General features: G+C 37.3%; 1 pseudogene; it reads left to right on the top strand.

Annotated features, from left to right (window-relative positions):
* Positions 1–16871: 16871 nt before the first annotated feature.
* LOC149028799 (G-type lectin S-receptor-like serine/threonine-protein kinase At2g19130 pseudogene) lies at positions 16872–20027 on the top strand (annotated as a pseudogene).
* The last annotated feature ends 3115 nt before the right edge of the window (positions 20028–23142 follow it).

Below are 23142 nucleotides of genomic sequence, written 5' to 3'. Positions count from 1 at the left end.
TAGGTTAAGGCTTTTAACCCCATTCCCCTTGATACGTGGTTTACTAGCTCTCTTGACAAGTCTTTTGTCAGCGGATCAACAATATTTTCCTTTGACTTTACAAAATCTATGAAAAATATATCATTTGAGAGCAACTACCTCATAGTATCTAGATTTTTCGCTGTACATCTGTCACATCCTCCCAGCCGGTACCCTATCTGGCATACCTGAGAGTGTGATCCACAGCCCGAAGATCAGGTATCGAGTAATCAACCTCCCACATAAACAATAACATAATCGTGAACAATCACAATAAAAGTGCGGAAGATAAACCATAGATCCAATAAGGAAAGAATGAATCATAAATAAATCAGAGTACTAGATATAATCAGAGTGTCAAAAACAGATAAGTAAAGTGAGGCAAGATCCCACTCTACAACCAGCGGAAAAGTAGCTCAAAAAGAGAATAAACTAGACAAAATCTAATCCCAGTAGCAAGTACAATGGGTAACTAAATTGTTCTCCACTTTATAGACAACATCCTTATAAGTATAAATCTCATAAATGGCACAAGGACGCTTCCACTCAATGGTCGGACTAAGCTTCGTACGGAGCATAACCACTCGTGGAATCTTCAGTGTAATTGTGGTAACCGCAATCACCTTCCTGGAGATATGCCTCATCGCCTTGCGCTTCTTCGTAGGGACCGTCATAATATTCAGTACCTGCAGAATAGTCTAACAAACATTGTACAATAAAGGAATGAGTTTCAAAGAAACTCAGTAAGGCAGTTAAATCCATAATAACATAAATGGCAGGATTTCAGAACAAACATAAATGCAATATGATATGAGACAAGCAATGAATGAATGAATCTAACTCTATATATGCTGGTCTCTATTGGCAGACATGCTTTAAGTCATAGCACCGTACTTCTTTAGGAATGTCTCAATCACTCAGGATCAGTTGGTAATGGGTCCGGCATCCCTCGGGACATTCCATGGCTGGGGGTTAAGTCACCACTCTCTCACATCACCATTGGTCTAAGTACCGGCGCAGGTCAGGGTAAAGCCTAGCCAAATGCAAGTCTTCTACTTAGTTACATCAAGTCAAATCCAGATACGTCCATTCCTCGTCCCTGACGATCCTTTCCGGTATCCTTCACACTAGAGTCCTCATAGTCCCTGACTACGGACTCACCAACCCTACAGGTTATCCACATATGGTAAACGGGAAGCTCTCACGTCCTCTCACGGGTTGGTTACCGGTCTTAAGCGCCCGTGAGCCCAAGTCTAACCATATGCAACCCTACCAATAAATGGCCCCCACAATGTGATTCCTGTCCTCTCACGGGTTGGTTACCGGTCTTGAGCGCCCATGAATCCCCATTGCTACCACGGGTCGTTCGGTCTCAATACCCCTCCGATTAGGGTCCGACATAACAGGACATCCTAGCCAAACACTACTAGACAATCCTAGATATGTCATCCAACAGTTTAGGAAGGTGTCCAGAGGGCATCTCCGGAAACATCCCATAATATTCCCGTAGTAGTCCAAGGACAGAAGTGTCAAAAGGACACCTCTCCTTTCCAAACCATACTTAAGCATACACATGCATCAATTCATATCATCACATATATGGTAACTTCATATATGGAAAGAAATCAATAATTGCAATCACTTTGTATATAATTGGTAAGTGAATCATACATGAGTCAATTCAATATGAATAAGTAATGCTACTGTAATCAAAGTTATGCAACAGTAGTATATCATTGTAAGAATCTAATTAAGGAAACATATCAATGATATTCAAATATAGAAACTAGATTCATGCTATCTATGCAATTAAGGAAATAACCATCCTTACCTTTTATAACTCGCAAAGGAATCCTAAGAAATCAAGTAAGATCTTGGCAAACTTGAGAAGAAGGTCCTAAACAAGTGCATACAACATATTAGGAAAGATCCCTAACAGAAAGATACCAAAACATCCAAAACAGACCAATTCTGGAGTTGTTGTACTCATTGGTCGAGTGGATTGGTCGATCTGGTCCAGTCGACCAATCAATCGACCAATGCAGATAACGAAGCCAAAAAAAACAGAGTTTTAAGATATGAAATCCGAATTTGGTGGTTCAAAAGGGTACTAATCAAGGGGTAAACTACATCAGTAGTATTCTAACATATAGGGGACCTCAAAACACTAATCCAATCAAGCCATCAAGATCCAAATTAGGAAACAAAAAGTTACCATAATTAGATCAACCATGGATCTTGAAGAATTCAAGGTAGAAATCAAAGACAAGAACAATAGGAGGATGGATCATTGCTTCAGTAAAGATATCATGAAAAACATACTTAGATCTTCAAGGAAATAGGCTTAAAAGCATAAATCTAAATAAGGAAACAAAACCTACCATATATGTAACTATCATGATTCATGAAGAACACATAGTATGGTAGAAGAGAACAACTAGAGATTGATAGATCATGGATCATGAAAAGAAAACACAGCATTTGACTACTAACATGATCAATATAGAAGATCCAAGGAGATCAGAATTCAAATAAGAAGTTAAACAAAGAGTAGATCATGGTTTGATCATGATTCCTTCAAAAGCTTGCAATGATCATGGTTAAGATCATTGTTCTAGCCATTAATCCGTAGGATGATCATGAGAGACAAGTCCAGAGATGTTTGCAACAGAGAATGCAGCATCTCCTCTACTGTCTCAACTCAAAAAGGAAAGAAAATCAGAGATGGAGGAGAAGAAGAGAGTGTAGACATACCTTTTGATGCAAAAGGAAGAGTTTCGACGAAGATCCGTCAAGAAAATCACCAAGGATGCAAGGGAGATGACTTGCAGAGGTCTTTGGTTCGTTCCAAAGAGTTTGGAGGCAGCAAATACGAAGTAGACTCGAGATTGGACTTAAATAGAACAAGAAAAACCTAATTGCCAAAGACAGCACTCATTGGTCGAGTGGATTGGTCGACTGGCCCAGTCGACCAATCAGTCGACCAATGCTGACAGAATACCAAAACAGGGAATTGAAGACCCAGATCAAATCCAATCCTAAAGGGGTTTTGCACACATGTCAAGTGACTTACCTAATAGGTAGAAATGCCTTCAAACCAAGATAGAGAGCACTCCAAGTCCATCAACTAATCCGATCTTCATCAAGATTCAGTTTCCATAAATAGAACTTCATCATCAACTCTCATGGATTCAAAGCCAGACACCAAGTCCTCCACTGGGATGGCCCAAAGCTGACTTCTTACTTTACTTCGGGTCACAGGACCTACAAATAACAAGGTTTCCGGGTCAGGGTTAGGGCTGGGTTTCACAACATCACCTTTGCACACTTACGATTGCAACTTGATTATCACAATGTATGTAAATTGTCGGCACTGGTTTTTGCAAACCAAAATACCTTCTAGAAAATGCCAAAGCCACTCTGCTTCTTCTCTAGCTTTCTTTAAAGCGATGGAAAACTGAATATTCTCTAGAAATAGATACCTTTCTTGTGTTAGAACTCAATATAAATAGATCATAAATGGATCAATCCATTCACCATATCCAAATAACTAAATGGATCAACTTATTTAACTATCCATATCACATAAGGGCATGAGACAAAAGTATTTCTTCTTCTCTTTTGATTATCTTGATTCTCAAAATCACATCAGCTTCACCATGTCTTTAGTATCAAACTTAAACTTTAGAAATGCCTTAGCTATTTCACATATCAAGACTAGTCCCCATTATTAGTACATCATTCACATAAATACTCCTATTAAGATGAAACAAGGTATAGACTTACCTCTCAGTATCATTAATATAAAATCCATTTGATAATAAAATATTATCAAAATTTCCTGGCCACAGTTTAGGGCTTGTTTATGTCCATATAGACGGTAACTATCTTTCATTGTTTCCTTTGCCTTGTGGCTTTGGATCCCACTTTGTTTATAAAGCCAAACACTAAGTAAGGGTTATTCTAATGATTCATAAGAATCCTACATCTACATGTTTTTGCATGTTATCCCTTTGTGGTTTCTGAAGTGTATAGTTCAATCATTATCTTGAACTTACATGTTCAAACCAATCAATGTCACACACTCTTTCTCAAGAGTAAATGATACAAAACTCTTAATATGTAAAATTATGTTTTCTTAGTCTAAACCCCAAATTTGGGATTGCTATATTTGAAATAAATGTTAAAATACCAATCATATGTATTATGGGTAGCCCACAGTATCTCATATAGATTTACTTATGCAACATGGCAAACATGGAATTAGCCTACATTAATAACTCTAGCCACCCATGTATCCTTTTTGTCCATTAGTAGAAAGAGTACTCAAGTTAGATAACCATTATGATTGTGATCAATGTCTTATTACATATACACAACTTTAAAACATATTCTTGTTGTTTTATGTTAAGATATAAATATTCTTTCTATGAGCATTAAAACTGCAAGTATAATATCATATGATTTCTCTTAGTCAACTACATACGTAGTTTAGAAGTGAAGCAAAAATAATATAGATTAAATAGAATAATATCATGAATGCCGGAAAAGAAAGTTGTTTTGGTCCACGACCGTGAATATGCTTCCTCTCAAAACAAAAAAAATATGAACTTTACATATTGAAATGTAAACAACACTAGAGAAATGTTCGCCCAATCCAAAGAACACTCAAGATAAAAAAGTCTACATATAAAAATCTAACAAAACTGATAATTAAAAATACGATCACCATACAATTTTGTTAGCAATTCATGGAGCTTCTTAACAACTAATGTGTCCAAGAAACTCTTAGTCTTCACCATGATGTCTAGATCCAAAGGTTAAGAAAAGAAAGGGGTTATGGACATGGAACAACATTTGCAGAAAATTACCGGAACTTGAAAAAATGGTATGGAGGAAGGTAGGAAATCGAAGGAATACATCATTTTGGCTTGATCCTTGGATTAAAAATCCAAAACACCAAAATCTTCAACTGCTTGATATTGAGATGTGGGAGAAAAATTCAACAATAGCTCAAGTGACAACATCAATCAATCACCTCAATAGGGAGTTACCTCTTCCTCAAAACTCTCAATTTTTTTTACCTTTCCAACCTAAATCTTTCTAATGAACCCAATGCTTGGATATCTCTTATTTCAAGTAATGGAGATTTTCTTTTTGTCAAACTGGCAAGAAAAGCCCTATCACAAATAAGAGCGATACCACATCCTAATACACTCACTTCCTGGTGGAAGTTCATTTGGAAATTACTCCTACACCCCAAATTTAAGTTATTCTTTTGGTGACTCATAAATGCAGGATTACCAGTCAAGGAAACACTCGCTCAATGGACACTGATGTCTCCAATATGTGAGATTTGTGGGAAGTGTGTGGAATCTCTTTGGCATGTTTTTCTATCATGTGACTGGACGAAACGAATTTGGGCTGTAGGTCCTTTAGGCCTCAGGACGGAAGGACTGATACATACATCCATTAGTGATCTCTGCAAAGCTTTCATGTCAGAGTTCGGGTTCGACATATCTACTAAAAGATGGATGGTGTATGTCTTTATAATCATCTGTTATTTTGTTTGGAAAGAGTGGAATAACAAAATTTTTAGTAAGCTTACCCCCAACCCCAATAGAGTGCGGAATAATATTACAAGCTGGATCCGAGATATAAACCTCAATACCAACATAAATGAGTTTCAAGGAGACACACACAGTGGGACACAAATAATGACTCCTAAACCAAATATTTTTTTTTGTAAAAATGTGACTAACTTAAGTTTTTCACCAATGTTGATGTGTGCATGGGTACATAACACAGTACTAGGCAGTGTCGGATGGAGTGTGGGACTATTTTGGAAAGGACAACTGAATTATGTCAGTATAGGAGGACTTAGAAAAGGAAAGATCATGGAGGCTCTCTTACGTGGGATGAAGGACGGGATAGACCAAGCACAACTCTACAACATTCAAAAGAGGAGATCTTGTGCAATGAAAGGGAACTGCTTGATTTACTCTCACCACGGAATCACAATAAGTGGCCGATAGTTTATGTCCCAATTTTGGTAGATATAATTTGTAATAGTAAGAATATTAACCTTAAAGAGTTTACCCAAACCACACTCCAGCAATGGCTAACGTATATAGCATATGCATCCTCCTTAGAATATTAGAAGACACTAGCTATAATAGATACTACTACTCTGTGTACTTGCAATCCTAAGTAATATTAAGTTTTTATTCAGTATCCAAAAACAAAAAAAATGATGTCTAGTAAATCAATGGATGAGGAAATCCTTTCAACAATCAAATTTAGAAGGTTTTCACTATGCTTGCAAAATTCAATAAGCATTTCAACAATTGCTAGCATCCGCTCATTTGCAATCTTTCTATGTGCACTGGCATGACCACCCATTTTGTGATTATCGAGGCTAGCACCATCTGCAATGAGTAGCGTATCCTTTTGTAAGTTAAAAAGATATCAAGAACATGCTCATAAGATTTAATGACACGTGATCCATACTTGATGAATACTATTCCCAGATCTTGCACTTTTACCAAAACCCGCATCACCAACTATGGTCTCATTAGTTGCCATATTAATATTTAGGACATCCATAGGATCATCACCACCAATAATGTCCTTAATGACATTTTGAACATCGAAAAAATGAACATCCATTGGATCATCACCATCAAGAATGTCCTCAATGACATTTTGAACATTGAAAAAGTGAACATCCAAAAAATTATCAATCGTTCTCACCATCTCTATCTAGAGTGGAAACATAACAACTAACAGTCTTAAGATTGTTGTAAATAATAATAAAAATTTGCACTTGATAGAGATACAAAGCTCAATGAAAATAAATTAACTTACAAAGAAATAAAGAGAGGTACATATCAAACTGAATCTCCTTAAGACGATTATTTCTTGCTTACGGTGCTAAGCAAATTGATAAACTTTGCCTTGCAAAATATAACTATGCGAACCAATTTGAGTAGTACTCCAATAAATTGGACTCAATCCAACTTGACAGAACTCAACACACTTAGAAATTATAGAAAATAATTGATTTCCAGACTTAACTAAAGGAAACTAAACTCAGAATTTTGAGGAGAAGAAATGCCAACATCTAAAGTCACTCTTACTTCCCACAAGTCTCTCATCCTATTTATAGGGGATGAAAAGACACAAATGAACCAATGTGTCCATTTGAAACAATGTGCCTCTTTGAGACAATATGTCCTATAAGTGGAAAGACACTTGAATCAATGTATCATTTTGAAACAACATGTCTATTCCAATCAATGTATCCATTGAAGAAGAGACATATTGAATCAATGCAACTATTTGATCCAAAATTAATTTATAATTATGATTATTTTTTTAAAAATCAAACCATTAATACAACACAAGCTTCTGCATGAAGGAACCCATGAAATTGCATGGAAAGATATGCCAAGTAGTCGGCATGTTGATTTGTCTCTTGCACTAAGTACGATATTACACAAGAAACCTAAAACCCTCCCACAACCCCAAAATATCCTCTATAACACCCAATGCATGCCCGGGGGGGGGGGGTTGCAGAACCCCTAAAATTACTTCCCCACATTCATGGAATCAATCCTCCCATGAACATGTTGAGCCAACATCTCTTGGCCTCCCTTAGACTGAACCTCACCCTAAACAGCTCACACATGAGGACATTGGTCTCCAACATACTCCAATGGCATTTGATAGTAATTGTTATTCTGTTCGTAATGAAATCCTTTGACGGATTAGCCGAGCAAAGCTATCGTGAGAATAAAAAAGAAGATCAAATCCTTGATAGTAATATTAGAACATGGAACGTGAAGAATTATCTTATGATAACATATAGCTGGGTTCATTCACATGTACTGTCTTTAATCCAGCCTCTTCTATCTTTGACTTCATTCTCAATTAAACTTAATGGTTCTCTTTTTGACTATTTCACCCCAACTAGAGGCCTACGACAAGGGTTTCCGCTTAGTCCATGTTTTTTCATTTGCATAGTGGAAATTCTATCTAGAATCTTAGCCTCCTTTAGATATCTCAAATGGTTTAAAGGCGTTAAAGTTGGGAAATCCTCCCCTTTTTTTGGGTGGACGATGCATTCATATTTTGTAGAGCCTTTTCTAATGATTGTCACTCTTTATAAGGAGCTCTTGATCTTTTCTCTTATTTGTTGGGTCAACAAATTTAATTTTTCAAAGAGCGGTCTGCATTTTAGTACTAATGTTTTTGCCTCAATGCATGCTTCATTGTCTCAGATTATTGGACTACTTGAAATGGAGACCTCATTCAGATACTTGGGAACATTTCCATCCACTACTTGGTCACACACCAAAGACTTGGAATTTCTTATTGACAGAGCGTCCCATTGACTTAGTAGCTGGAAATTGACCTCCCTCTCTTTTGCAGGTATGCAAGTCTTAATTAAGTTTATGTTTTCTTCACTTTCTACTTATTTCATGAGATGTTTTGACATTCCAAAAGCTGTCTATGACAAATGTGATAGTATTATGTTTCGTTTTTGGATGGGATCCTCTAACTCTATTGAAAAATCCTGCTTTATTAAGAATTCTCTTTTATTTAAGCCTACCTCAGAGGGTGGAATGAGCCTACATCCCTCGAAGGTCCACAACCAATCTCTCCTCTTTAAGCAATGTTGGTGCCTTATCCCTAAACCTAGGTCAATGTGGGCTAGGGTTATTAAAGGAAAATATTTCCTCCACTCTTCTCCATTTGATCCCAATGTTCTTAAAAAGAAGTGCTCCTATACTTGGAATAGTTTGGCCTCCACTCTCCCATTTTTAAAAAAATTTTTGTTTCTAAACAAATAGGTAATGGTAATTCCACTCTTTTTGGAATGATCCTTGGGTCTCCACTCTACTTGATAAATGCATTCCCGTGGACCTTTAGAAACATTCCCCAATTAAATGGGTATCCCAAGCAATATCAGGTGGGGAATGGAATATTCAGCTGCTAACCTCCTTGCTACCTATTCACTTTGTTCCAGAGATTGTGAATTCAGGGTATTTGTTGAAAAAGATAGATGGCATTTCTCCCTTACTCATGGCACCAAGTTCTCTATAAGGAAGGCTACTTAACATTTTACTCATTCTCATATCACTGGAGTTAAGTATCTCAAATGGTGGTCTTTCTTTCATAAATAATTCAAATTGTATCCAAGGTACAAACTGCTTATGTGGTGGGTTATATCTAACGGCCTTCCGGTGAATTCAATTATAGGTAAATGGACCCAAATTTCCACTCTTCGTCCAATGTGTAACTGGACTGATGAATCTATTTGGTATACCTTCTTTGGTTTGTAAGATTTCAAAGCGTGTTTTTGTTGCAGGACCACTGGGAATTACATCCGAATTCATCACAGGACCATCTATACTTGATGTTTGGTCAATTAGAGTACTTGTTTTGATTGGAATTTTCTAATGATGAATTGGTTCTTCTCGTCATTGCTATAACTTTTTACTATATTTGGAAAACTATAAATCTATGTATCTTCCAGCCTATATATACAAAACTAGATCACATCATTAAAACTATTATGTTCTGAATTTTGATGCTTCAACTATAACCCCCTATTGTTGCATCTTTTGAAGTGTTAAACTCCCCACTGCGACCTTGTACTCAGTAGTCACTTCGCGATAAGGATTATTGCATTTCATTCCCAGATTGGTCTTCTATATCTAATTCGGTTCTATTGGTTGCAAGGATTCAAACATGGATTAAGAGGTTGGATATCAAGATTTTTTTTGGACTTGTTGCATACCGATTAGCCTTACTTTCGGTACATCGAACCTTATGAGATCGTTGAAAGGGTTGGACTTGTTGCATATTGATTAACCTTACCCTCATTGTTGGCCGATGTGCATGATGTGTTCCACGTATCGATGTTATGTCAATGTGTGAAAAATTCAGAACATCTCCTTCAGCAAGAACCCAAAAGTTTAGGTGCAAATCTTACCTATGAAGAAGAACTAACTGAGATCTTGGATAGGAAAGACAAGCAATTGCAGAATAGGACCATACAGTGAAAATCAGGTGGAAGAACCACACCCCTAAAGAAGCTTCTTGGGAGCAGGAAGACGAGATGAGAGTGATGTATCCTTATCTCTTTGGAAACCCAAGTACGCTTTCAATTTCGAGGATGAAATTTCTTTTTTTTTTGTGGGGGGGGGGGGGGGGAGGATATGAAATCCCCCATGATCCTAACTTGGAAATCCTTATTGTAGGTCCAAGAACTCAGAGTGTGGGTAGAAGGCAACTATGGGCCCTAGGCGACCAGCCTAGTTTCGGGTGAAAAAGGGAAATTTTAGAAAATTAGATTTTTGAGGCCCTATTTAATGTCTTTTTGTTCTTAAACGTGTCACTATGTTCGTTAGCCATTAGAGGACATTATAGCTCGTCAGAGAGTGCTTCACGAAGGTGAAAGACAATGTGCAGGTCTTCCAAAAAGCTTTCTGTGCAGTTAGTAACTTTCTCTAAGGTTAGTACTCATCCCCGTTCTTTCTAATTCTCTTTCGCGATTGATTTCTTCTATTGTTTAGACCTAGTAGGAGTCTTCTAGTTACTGTATCAACCTAGTTTACCTCTTCTCTTTGCCCTAGAGTGAATCCCCTTTCACTCTGGTTCATCTGTGATTCTTCAGGATTGATGTTGGAAAGGTTTCGTTTCTTTTGCGATGTTGAATGCTTAAATCATGTTCTAGTATTATTTCATAATTTTCTATGTATTTTTGGAGTAGTTTAAAACCCAATCTAGAGGCCTACAATCAATTTGAGTCAATTCTGTCTGTACTAGGAGACTGGTTGCCTCAAAACCAACCACTCCCTACAATGTTGGTTTTTGTTTCTCTTTTCAATATAGGACCTGTAGGGTTATTTCTAACTTTGAACCAGCATGTTACTAGGACTTTTTGGGAAGCATGAACATATCCTCCGAGTGTCTTTTCGAAGTTGCAAAACAATAGCAAGGTGAGATGTTCACTTATATATAAGTATTGTTACATTCTAAATTGATATAAGACTTGCATATTGATTCACATGCTGCTATTTTAAGACTTAGAAATAATGTTTATATTCTGAAATTACAGAATATAAGTCAATTGTTATTGATATTGATGTATGGATCAAACTTGAGGCTTTATGGACTTGAATTGGTGGATTGTGACTGTTGATTTGAACCTTTTACTTCTTTGTGGGAGGTTGTTGCATGTTGTGATTGTGGATTGGGGAATACCTATTTAGGTACTCCTGGCTTGGGATATTAGTGGAGGTGGTATGGGACACTGTCATCTGATGTTCCCACCACTTTTTGCAATTACTGTTTGCCATTACTTGGAGGTCTTGCCATTACTAGGAGGTCTAGAAGAGTATGGTTAGGTACCCAATCATATCACACCCTATCGGCATGTGTATTGATGCCGAGTGACTCGTGGCAGCAGTGTGGGGTGGTGGGTGCTCAAGACCAGTAACCAACCTGTGAGAGGACACAACTACATTGTGGGGGCCATTCATTGGTAGGGTTGTAGATAATATGCTTGGCTCATGGATGCTCAAGACCAGTAACCAACCCGTGAGAGGTCACGAGAGCTTCCTGCCCATTATATGTGGATGATCAATAGGGTTAAGAGGAGGCATAGTTTGAATTGATTGGAGCCATATGATATGCTAACTTTAGTAGGGGAAAAGATACTGAACCAAGAGTATGAGATGCATGAGAGGGGAGGTATTTGAACCTAGGTTGATATGACTGAGTAGTTGACCTGCATTGGGCTAGGTATATCCTTGACACACGCCAATTCTCATGCCAATGGTGTGTGAGAGAGTGGTGACCTAAACCCCAGCCATGGTGATAGTCCAAAAGAAACGCCTTTACCCCTTACCTAAGATCTTAAGACCGGTAACCAACCCGTGAGAGATTAGAGTGACGAGACCTAGCATCAGTTAGAGTATAATAACATTGTTGCATTTCACTTCATATCATGATACACTATATAATGTTTTGATTTAAACTATAATTATGGTTACATGCTTGTAAACTACTCGTTGAGTTTTTTTGAGCTTACCATTCGGGGAATTTGTTGCTTTAGATCTTATTGCAAATACAGATGCCACGTATCAAGATTACGAAGCACAAGCATAGACCCATCTAATGCACAAGATTTTGGGGACTATAAATGCACACGGTGACAAATGTTCGTCACGACTGCACGTACTAGCATTAGTGCAACCCATTAGTTGGTCAATATGATTTGTGATACGGAGATTTTTGAGATTCGTAGTTACATTTTACTTAAGGACACTTACCTATTGTAACCTTAGGAGTTGACTAGACTTTTCTTCCAATTGATTATTTCTGTTTTGACATCACTTTCACACTTTGATTTGGTTTTGAGATCCTTTTGAAATTCGTGTTATTTGATTTACATCTTAATTATTATTTTTAATATTGATTTTCTTGCTCATAATTGGTCTATTGTGTGAAATGGCTTATGATTGTCTGAAACCTGATTGTTGGGCTATGGATCACTCCCTCAAGTATTCAGGTGGATGGATACCAGTTGGGTAGATGTGACATTTATTATTATAGTTAACCATTGATCTATCTAATACTACAATATCCCTATTTCCATCTACAACTATACATGTCTCACTGCCTCATATATTAAGAACTATATAATAGGAAATATGCTCCTACATATGTAATATATTTTCACTTTCTTGTATAGTTATGACTATTAGTAATGAAATTTTTTTCTACATTATCAAGAAAAGAAAAAAATGACAAGAGAAGAAAAGAAATTATAAGAAATATCATTTTACTGTATTCGTTTTCCATGGATTGAAAATTATATGCTGTTATATTTGATAGGGTTCCTTTTGATAATACTAGTAAGGTTATGTGTCTTAATGCATGTAGTGGTATCTATGTGAATATAATGAATTATGCAATTCACTTTTACATGCATATTTTCAAAACTAAATTTGGATATGTTCTATAATTCTGATCGAAACAATTTACATTAGTTATTAAGTGTACCTTGATTGTTAGTCATTGTTTTTATATTTACCGTCAAATTATTATTACTATTATTATTTTGGTTTTTTTTTTCCCTTTTTCTTTTCTTCCTTTTTATAGTTGAAGAGGGATTGGAGATGTAATCACATTATTCAGCTTGTCATGTAAGGGAATGTTTTATGTGATACTTCTCTTAAAAATTAGCAATTTTAAGTCTGCTTTTTATATGAGGAAAAAAAGAATACAAAGAGTTTTATTTATTAATAATTAATTGGAGAGAAACCATCATTTTCTTTGGGGAATAAAAGAGAGACATTGGATTTAAGATATAAGTAATTAATTTTCTTTTTGAAATGGAAGGATAACTAATATAAAATAATCAATGTTTTATTTGATAAATGGAAAGGAGAGAAATAATCGTGTGAGGGTATTAAATAATTAATATCTTATCTAGAAATGGGAAAGAGAGAAGATATCAAGTAATTAATACTTTTTCTCAGAAATGAGAAGGAGATAAATAATGGTGAGAATTAATTACAGTTAAGTGAAAATTTAGAATTACAACTTTAGATATAACAAATTGTATATTTTTAATGAACATTTGAGGGTATTTTTGGAAGACAAAAATGTAGTCATATTCCATGAGTCGTACTTTTATAATATTAGTGTGATACATACGACTTGAAATTTATCAACAAGATGTAAAAATGTTGTATATGTAAGGGTGTCAATTCATTGTGAGTGTCGTTTAAGCCATACTAAAAAATATGGTACAATGTTTGTTTGACATAACTGTACCATTTGACAATTGATATGGCAATAGTATGGACAAGTTGAGATAACTGAACACTTAATATTCCACTAAATATCAGAACTATTTTGTACCAAATGAATATGGGAAGGTGGTAGCTGAACAGACGTGTGAATCTCTTAGCTAAACGTTTCTAATATCTACCATCAGATTTGGTAAACTAAATCTAAATCATCCAACAATATTCTTAATTTTTCTCTTTTATTTATGAGTTAGTTATGTTAACATTCTATCGCCGTCTCTTTGTAAACGATCAATGTATCTTGGGTTAATCAACAACAACACCAAAAATATAAATATAACAGACCTGGTGGATAAGGGTGTCAATCGATACGGTACCAACTTTGAATACTGAAAACCAGAACTGTACCGTACCGAATTTAAACGGACGGTTTGGTTTCGGTATTTACAAAAACGGTTCGGTATGATTTCGGTATTAAATTGGTATGGGAAAATGGTTTAAACATGGTATCTAGTGTGGTACAATTTTGGTACGAATGAACTTATGCCATTTTTGTTATTAGTTCATTAAGATCCTAATGAAATTGTGATCAACCAATCGATATAATTTGAAATTAACATAAATAAAGCAAGTAAATCTAATTAATGGAGACAAAACAAGTAAATCTAAGAAGAGGAGTGAACGATGAAACGAAAAACTGAAATAGAGAATTAGGATATGGTAAAGGTAAAGTGTTTTAATTGTAAAGTTATAATTTATATCCCTTAATTTGGTATGGTACCAATTCGGTACGGTTTATATACGTACCGACGGTATGAGTACCTAAATCAAGAACCGTACCAAATTTTGAACGGTGCGGTTTTAGATAGCGCGGTTCGGTACGGTAAACGGTTTCGGTATGCAATTGACACCCTTAGTGGTGGAGGTTGTGGTTGTGGTAGTAGTAATGGGGGAGGTCATTCTTCCAAGAAGAAAATCTCATAAAGAGGTCTCGGGGTTGTCCAACTAGAGAATATCCGAGCAGCTTGTTTTGTTATTCCACTACCTCCTCCTCCTCCTTCTCACCAATCATCTTTTTCTTTACTTTCCCTACATCTTCAATTGATACAGCTTCTCTATTTGGAAGCCCTTTTACGGTTCTATTCCAACTCTTGATCTGTTGGTTCCACCATGCGTTTTCCTGCTCCATGAATTATTGTCGCTTGGTGTTGCCGGAACTGAAGAGGGAAATTGTAAAATGAGATAAGAGGCATTGGTGCCCGTGGTTAATCGGTGTTGCTGCCTGCCCGGTGGTGAGTCGGTGTTGCCGGAGGTGGAAAGGGAGACAGAAACACCCGAAACAGGAGAGAGAAAAGTAAGGGAGTAAGGGATGAAGTGGTTAAAATCCGGCTGAAGTTACGCGACTTTCTCCAGTAAGTTAACAAAAAAAAATGGCGATAACCCGTGATGAAAATTACCCGTAAGTAGTGGGAAAAATCTAAAACTTTAATGAACGGTTCAAACTTAATTCTATAGATTTAACGGTAAGATCTCAACGAGTGTTCAGTAATGTCAATCTACACATCCGTTCAGCTACACTTTAGCCAATGAATATTATGTTAATGTACAACGTTCTTGTATTCTTTGGTATTTCATATGAGATAAGTTTATTCGATGTCATATGAATACCATGCCAAATACTGGTTTCACATCATATTAACTCCTTAACTGTATAGGTCATTGAACTGAATAAAAATTAAATAAGGTCAGCTTGAGAAGAACTTTTCTTGTGAGATTTGTGTTTGCATACATACCGTTAAGGTTCTCACAACATTTTGATAAATAAAATATTTTTTTATGATGAAAAATCATAACAATTATTTTCCCATTTCATTTTGGAATCCGGATCTTCTCCCCGTCGAGTGAGCACAGAGTGCTCCCCCATGGCTTCCTGACCACAAAAACCAGTGGGTCCCACTGGTGAAAAAAAACTTTTTTTTAATTTTTTTCAAAAAGTGTTTTTCACCGTGGGGCCCCACTGATGTTTGTGGTCAGGAAGTGTCGGTTTGTGCTCTCCGTTGGGGTCACTGATCCGGACTCTTCATTTCGTTGTAATTAATTTTCTGTCAAGTTAAAAGGTTTTCACTTTTTCCTTTTCAATTTTGTTTTCTCGGAAGAAACTTCAAAGAAAAGACTAAAGCTGTTTGATTGCATGGCTTACTAGAGTCACCCTGTGACTCAATTGTTAAAAAATGTGAATTCTTAATCTTTTGAAAGAAGATAGAAATTTTTATTAATCCTAAGAAAACTATAAGTCGACCATGGGCGAAAGGATATAATCTGCACTTGCATAGATTTGACTTGTGTAAAGTGTAGTGTGCTTGCAAGGAAAGGGGGATCTATTTGTACTAATCAAGGTTCTTTTCAATTTTAAATTTGCAACTAACTCGATTGAGTCTGAAAATTCTACTTCTGCCAGTTGAGGACTATGTCTGTTTCATACTTCATAATATATTTAGGAAGAAGGGTCATGTCTAAGCATTGACAAGGTGGATAAAAGTAAGCTCCCTTCTAAACTTATGGTAAAAGGATGTGAGGATCACAGTCATCTACCCTTAAGGGTAAGGGATCATAACTCACGCTAGAGAGATAAATTGAACAAAACCAAGAAAATAAAAAAGTTTGCCAGTTGGTAATGATCGACGCCTCTTAGTGAAGATGCAAGGGTTTAGTCCTCATTGATGGCATTAAATTGCATATAACAGCTTTTTAATAATGTAATTGAGCTATGTGTAAGGATGAATCACACATTCATAAGAAAAACGAAAAAAAGAAAAAAGAAAGAAGAAGAGAATTAGAAAGGAATAAGAGCCGGCGGTTTGATTGGATTTCTTTCTTTTGGTAGAATTTTGACTACACATAATTAAGATTTTTTTCTTCTTCCTTTTCTTTTCTTGGGAACTCCTAATTAAGACTTGTTCAAACGTCGTGCTTGATGCTTCCATCTGCTCTATGTGAATTTGTTCAAACGTTTGAATAAAATAATAAAACTGCGAGAACTATCCAGAGTAGACATGTTTGACTTCTCAACTTCTCCTCGAAGACGCAATGATTCTTCCTTTAAATATCTAACTTGACTTCTCTGATTCTGCAACTTTTGCAGAGATGGGTGCAACAAAGTTTTTCCACTTTCTTCTCCTGTTTCTCTGCTTCTCTCTCAATACCCACTTCTCTCTTGGAGCTGGAATCCTCTCTGTTGGTGAATCTATTTCTGGGAATAAAACTTTACTTTCTAGCGGAACTGGAACCTTTGAATTGGGTTTTTTCTCGTCAGGTAACAACTCTCAGAACTACTACGTCGGTATGTGGTACGCACTGTCACTGATACCTGAATTCACCACCGTTTGGGTAGCAAACAGAGAAAAACCAGTCTATGATAAGTATTCTTCACAGCTGAGGCTCCAAGAGGATGGAAACCTAGTCATCATCGACTCATCGAAAACCCTTATTTGGTCCACAAATTTGACCCTCGCATCTTCCATTTCTACTGAGGTAATACTTCTTGATTCTGGAAATCTTGTTCTCAGAGATGTTTCTAATTCCTCTAATTATTTATGGGAGAGCTTTAATTATCCATCGGACACTTGGTTGCCTGGTGGAAAGATTGGGCTAAACAAAATCACCAATGAATCCCAGCGTCTCATGTCATGGAAGAGTACAGAAGATCCAGCTTCAGGGCTCTTCTCTCTGGAGCTAGATCCTGCTGGGACCAGTCAGTATTTTATATTGTGGAATGACTCTGTTCGGTACTGGACGAGTGGGACTTGGAATGGTCATATTTTCAGCTTAGTTCCTGAAATGACCGCTAACTACATTTACAATTTCACCTATATTACGAATCCGAATGAGAATTATTTCACTTATAGTTTATATAATACATCTGCTAACATCACCTCTAGATTTGTGATGACTGTGGAAGGGACTATCCAGCAACTGACTTGGGTGCAAAACACTGGTTGGAATTTATTTTGGTCTCAACCCAGACAAAAGTGTGATGTTTATGCTCTTTGTGGTGCTTTTGGTGTTTGCAATGCCCAGTCTGTGGTTCCCTGTTCATGTTCGCAGGGATTCAGTCCACGTTACCAAACAGAGTACTTCAATTTGAGTGATTGGTCTGGTGGGTGCGTGAGGAATATCCAACTGCAGTGTGCCAATAATGATTCTGTAAAAGGGCAGAAAGATGGGTTCACTAAGATGCCAAATATGGCGTTGCCCATAAATTCGCAGGCTGTGGCACTTGGGAGTGCCCAAGCCTGCGAATCGGCTTGCTTGAACAACTGTTCCTGTAATGCTTATGCGTATAACGCCAGTGGTTGCTTCCTGTGGAAAGGAGATCTCATCAATTTGCAGCAACTCTCGGCTGGAAACAGTGGTGCTCAAGACTTATATGTCAAACTTAATGGTGCTGAAGCTAACCCGACGGCAATCACTGTTGGTGTCATTATTGCATGTGCTGTTGCAGGGTGTGTAGCTGCAACCCTCTTGGCTCTTCTGGTGGTGCTAATGTGGAAAAGACAGAGAAGGAAATTAGCTGGACTTTCTAAGGCAGTTGAGGGTTATATGGTTTCATTTTCCCACAAAGATTTGCAGACTGCAACCAAGAACTTCTCTGAAAAGCTAGGTGAAGGAGGTTTTGGTTCTGTTTTTAAAGGGACTTTGCCTGACATGACTATCGTAGCTGTGAAGAAGCTAGAAGCCATCAACCAAGGAGAGAAGCAGTTCCGAGCTGAAGTAAGTACCATTGGGACGATTCAACACGTTAATCTTGTTCGCCTCCGTGGCTTTTGTTCCCAAGGTACTAATAGGTTGCTGGTCTATGATTTTATGCCAAATGGCTCTTTAGACTCCCATTTGTTTCACACAAAAGAAGGCTCCGAGGTTTTAGACTGGAAAACGAGATACCAAATTGCACTTGGAACAGCTAGAGGATTAGCTTATCTTCATGAGGAATGCAGAGAATGTATCATACACTGTGACATCAAACCTGAGAACATTCTTTTGGATGCCGAATTCTGTCCCAAAGTGGCTGACTTTGGCTTAGCAAAACTCGTTGGTCGGGAATTCAGTCGGGTTCTAACAACTTTTAGGGGGACCAGAGGATACCTCGCCCCAGAGTGGCTTTCAGGTGTTCCTATCACATCGAAGGCGGATGTTTACAGCTATGGAATGATGCTCTTTGAGCTTATTTCAGGGAGAAGAAATTTTGACAAATCTGATCAAGGTGAGAAGGTTAAGTTCTTTCCTACTATGGCGGCAAGCAAAATCAATCAAGATGGGGAAATCATCAGCATTTTGGACGACAGATTAGAAGGCAACGCTGATCTTGCAGAACTAACCAGATTTTGTAAAGTTGCTTCTTGGTGCATCCAAGATGATGAAGTTCGTAGACCATCAATGGGTCTTATGGTTCAGATGCTTGAGGGGATAGTGGAGGTTAGCCCACCTCCCATTCCTAGAACACTTCAAGTTCTTTCGGAGATCCCTGAGGACATAGTTTTCTTCTCTGAGATATCCACAACACCAAATTCACAAACACAGAGTACCTCCTCTGGTGATTCCTCTTCCAAAAATTCCATAACATGAAGTTGCTGAAATTGGAACTCCTAAGCAGTTTCACTTATTCTTTTCAGAAAACAGTATATTTCCAATCTTCTACTTTGAAGTTCAGAATGTTTCTTGTGTTGCTGTTCATAATTTCTCTGTTATCTGTAAACCTCTTTTATGTTTCTCAGTTCTGCCGATTGCAAGGCTGAAGCTGGAGTTACAAGTTTTGTTTTGTTTTTTTCTTTTCTGTCTGGGAATGCCTCGGCACTAGTACTGTACATGGATTTCATAAATTGATATAACACCTGGTATACTTTTGTAGTCCCTTTCCTTTTCTATTTTCCACTGGACATTTTTTTACAAAACAGAAGGTTGGGATGGATCTCTGCAGTCTTTCCCTTCCACAAAAAGCTTGAAATAGAACTACCAAATTTATGGTTGTTGACATTGAATTTCTATAGACATTATAGGTTTCTCCATTATAATGTCAAAAATGGTGATCAAATTGATAATGGTAATAGCATTAGCCAACTAGTAATCCAGGAAATCCAATACAACAAAGAGGATGTACTCAAATCAGCAAGGCCAAAATTGGAACCAAAGTAGTGGAGAAACCCCTCCTTCAGTTGGAATCTGGAACAAAATCCAGAATCCAAAACACAAAAGGAGAGAATCCCGTGTATCCTGGAGGACTAGAAGAATGCATTATGTTTCTAGTGGAGCATCTTACCGTACAATCCCTAGCAGACCAAGGGATAAGTAATTTGGCATTCACATACAAATCATATTTATTTGGACTCCATATTTATGCAAGGAAACAAGGGAAACATTGCCTAGGGAAGGAGGGAGGGACAGGAAGTGTGCTGGTGCTGGAGGTTGCAGGTACCATCTGAAGTCATAAAATGGAGGTACAAGTGGTGGGTAGTGCGGCACTATAGAAAAGCAACGGGGCGACCGCATTGATCTTGAGAGGAGATGAGGCACAGGAGTGTTTTTGAGTTTTCATAATGCAAGATTGATAATTTCTTTTAGAAGCTAGAAGCATCAAGTACTATGATTTTGGTGATATTTTTCAACTTGGAAGACTTGATTTTGGAGACCTGTGAAACTTTAGTCGTGCATGGTCTTTATGATGCGTGGTTGTATCTTCCCTCAATGAACTCTGTTCAGGTTGATGGACTTGTTATCCACAGCAATTAGCCAATGCTGGAGCAGATCCTACCTACACCTCGTATCCCTTGGCCTCTTCACTTAGCTACTTATTTTGGTTAATCTTTGCTAATAGTTTGCTGATGCCAAGTTTGTTACTGATGTAGCCTCCTCCAGTATGATGTATATTGCTAATATAGCAGGAAACTCTCAGACTGTAATCTTCTAATGATGTACCTTCCTTGCATAGTAATTAAAGAGAAAAACCTTCTGGGTTGACTTCACAGGACATGATTGCTGTTATTTTGGATGTATGGTTTTCTTTTTAGGTGGTGGGAGTTTCCTATACTAGTATCCTGTTTAGGTATTTTCAGCTGGTCTTGGGTGTTTGAAGATGGTTGATTTCTTCAGTTCTGTTTTTGGCTCAAATAACAGAGGATGGTTTCAGAAAATGAGAAATATGGGTACAAAATTCATATTTGAATAGTTTAGAATCGAGTCATGCTGACATTGGATAAGGCAGATACATCTGTTTTCATGGAAGTGCAGGACTCCCCAAATTTGAGAACCAACATAGTTGGTCAACATTTGGAGAAGCATCTTAACATCGAATGCTATAGTTGACTGAGTCAATGTCAATTGATGAAAGAAGGACGTCAAAATGTATGTATGAGAGATTCCGCAGTTGGAAAGAAGTAGTTCAAAGTATAATTTTCCTGCCTGCATTTATTTGTATAGATTTGTAACTACCGATGGATAAAAAGATCAGGTCAGATCTGCAGATCTCACAGAACACTCAAAAAATCTACCCAGATTCTTATTCAAGGCTCCAATGCTACATGCATGCTTTTCATAGAAGAACCAACTAAGCTATCCTTAGCAATACAAGTTGGTGTGCTTCATGTTCAAGAACAAAGTCATGTGCCATGCGGCATCCACAGATGAATATTTGAAGTCCTGCATAGCACTATAGATTGATATGGGGACATTATTCGTCTTAATGTTGCTCACCTTGGACCACTCATTGTCAAATAATACTTCTAGAAGTAGAACAATCAATCTAATAGCAACTTCTTTGCATCATGGATGTGGTAGCATGTTGGTGAGAAATCCTGAAAAAGCATAAAAAAGTTTGGATGTTGGTACTACCACGGACCTTACAACATTGCTTCCGTTAAGACTTCAATTTGTCCTCGCCACGGGATGCAAGAGGGTTACAGCAAATTGTTTACCAGGATATAAGAACTCCCACAATGGTTGCTTTTAGGATTCTTTATGCTTAAACAGAACCTGAATCATAGAATGTATCAGAATTAATTAACTCAAGTTAATTGTACAACTTAAGTTTGCAGCAAAGCTGCATTCGGTCCCTACTGCCTGCACAAACCAATCTGACGCCCTATCTTGTTTGTTGACTTCATTATTAATTTTTTTTTACCACTTTAGATATTTCCATTGCTTCTTTTACTTTCATTGCTCCATGAATTGTCTCAAAATTGAGTCATGACAACAGTGGATATGGTATATGTGAAATCCCTCACAACCCTAACTCGGAAATCTATATTGTAAGTCCGAAGACCCGAATTGAAGTGAAGGAAGAAGAAAGTTGTGGGCCATTCCAATTGAATCCATTGGATCTGGCATGGAACCAATGAAAGTAGATGGTGATGATCCTATGATAGAAACATTGTTTGACTTCGGAAGAAGATGCAACTTGAGTGATGACGGACTTGGTAGATGGACCATGAGTGCAGCGTTGACACAAATGGAAGGTCCCATAAAACCAGGTAAGACCCTTTTGTAACTTGGAAAATGACCCAAGAGAAGTTTAGGGCTTTCAAGGACAAAATTTAGTTTTTGGCCAAAAGATACAGGTTGGCAGCTGTCTTGGTCGCCCCAAGCGACCAATCAGTCCTGGAACAGATTTGGTACTTTTTGGAAATTAGGGTTTTTGAAGCCCTATATAAACAAACTTCAATTTTATTCGAGTCACTTTGTCTTTAAGTTGTTGGAGAACGTTAGAGGCACCCTAGAACACTCTCTCCTAGACTAAGGAAGATCCCCAAGCATTCGTGAGACTTTCCGCTTGTTGAATCTTCTTCTTCAAGGTTAGCAAACACTCTCATTCCTTCTAGATCTATATTCTCCAGTGATTTTACCCATTGATGAGATCATGAGGAAGGCCTTATGCTATTGTAATGGCCTACTCTTTTATTCTCTAAGTCTTATTCACTCTATTCTTTTTCGTAACATCATTGTGTGATTTTGGTAAAAGCTTAGCATGAATCGCCATGATTGTTTAATTTCCAATCCATGCTAGATCTATTTCTAAGTTATTTTTAGACCTTGATCTATTGTTTTCTTAGTCTTAGAGTGAATCCCCATTCACTTTAGTCTATCTGTGAAATTTGCAGACTGATTTCAGATGAAGCCTAAAATGAGACTCGTTAGATTTTTATTCCGTTGACCATGATTGAGGCCTAAACCATGTTAGATGGTCTCCTTATATTATTTCAAAGTTTTCCTATTAATTTCGGAGTGTTTGGAACTCGAACGATGAGTT

The sequence above is a fragment of the Hakea prostrata genome, chromosome 1 (genome assembly GCF_041222555.1).
Source record: "Hakea prostrata isolate BN-2017 chromosome 1, UWA_Hpros_2, whole genome shotgun sequence".
Classification (NCBI taxonomy): Eukaryota; Viridiplantae; Streptophyta; class Magnoliopsida; order Proteales; family Proteaceae; genus Hakea; species Hakea prostrata.
The sequence above is the reverse complement of the archived record's forward strand: the minus strand, read 5'-3'. Positions and strand labels throughout refer to the sequence as shown.